This window comes from Rhinolophus sinicus, linkage group LG10, assembly GCF_036562045.2.
Source record: "Rhinolophus sinicus isolate RSC01 linkage group LG10, ASM3656204v1, whole genome shotgun sequence".
Taxonomy (NCBI): Eukaryota; Metazoa; Chordata; class Mammalia; order Chiroptera; family Rhinolophidae; genus Rhinolophus; species Rhinolophus sinicus.
The window spans coordinates 69568819-69570179 of record NC_133759.1 but is presented as its reverse complement, the minus strand read 5'-3'; positions in this window follow the sequence as shown (position 1 = coordinate 69570179).

The following is a 1361-nucleotide window of genomic DNA, read 5'->3' as shown; positions in this document are numbered from 1 at the left end:
GGCTTTTGTAGGGGAAGCTGGAAGCCAGCTCCGCCTCCTGGGGGCGGGGACTGTACACTCACGCCCCGCCCCCGCGCCCGGGCCGCGGCGCTCGAGCCGCCCTGCCGGCCCCCTGTGCCAGTTGCCCACTCCGCTCCGTGGCACCCACCATTCTCTCGGGGTTTCCCGGGCCCCCTCATCGTCGACCCCTTTCCTCACTTCCCCCAGCGCACCGGGAACCCCAAAAGGCCTATCCCGCCCTCCGACATCTGGACTCTGGCCTCTGGCCTCTACACCTGGGGGAATGGAGCCACAGAGGTCCCGGGTCCCGCCCCAGACCCCTTCCAGGCCTGGGCCTGGCCAGTGACTCAGCAGAGCAGTACCAAGCCGCCGCGAATGCCCAACGTAAGAGGGAGGGGGACAACAGAGACCCGAAGCCAGGAGGCTCCTGGGCACTCAGCGGGCACGGCACGCCAGAACAAACTGGCTCTCAGGGTGCTGTCCCCACCCTGCCACTCTTAGCCCCTCATTCACATGACAGCCCTTTACTGGTTTGAGGGACAGACCCCCACCTCAGGCCCAAGCACCGGAAGAGGTCCCAGTTTAATAGGGGGTAGGTCTTAAAGGTGCTGGAAGAGCACAATACCTCCCACCCCCACCAGGATGGAGGGCCAGCTAAGGCTTCCTGGAACCTCAGCCATCACCGCATGTTCACTGCAGCCCACGAGACTGCCTATGGGTGCCTGGACACCGCCTGTACACACAGGGTTCAGTTCAGCAGGTAGTGAGTGCCCAAGGGCCTGTGGGGGTCTCAGGCCTGTTGGCCTCATGGACAACCCAGGATTCAGACCAACAGCCCCCCAGTTAGGAACCAAGAAACGTGCTTTATGTGACAAAAGTGAACTGTTTGCAAGGCCTGGAGGAGGGCGTGGAAGAAGATGAGCAGGTATGTCACCCTATGAGTCCTCCCAGTTGGGGTCCTGTGAATAGGAGCTCAGGCCTGCTGAGGCAAAGTCATATCCTTTCATGGCGGGGTTGATGGGAGCAGGTAACCTCAAGGGATGGGAAACACAGACACCCCCAGAGGTTGGGTGGGTTTGGTTAGTCAGGTGCAAAGGTGATTTGTCTATGGGACCACAGCCGGGATCTGTCCACAGGCGTGGCTGGTCCTTCCCAGAGGGCTCCAGAGTGGGCAAGGCTGTAGCAGCTCTGCAGAGAGGACAGTCCCCTCTCAGGCTCCCTTCCCCCTACACCCCCTCTGTGAGCCTGAAAAGTGACCCTCTGCCCACCGCCATGCAGACAGGGTCAGGAGACAGAGAAGGGGCAGTGCAGCCCACAGGTGTCCGAGGGAGTGACTCAGCAACCTAGGAGCTTTGCAACCC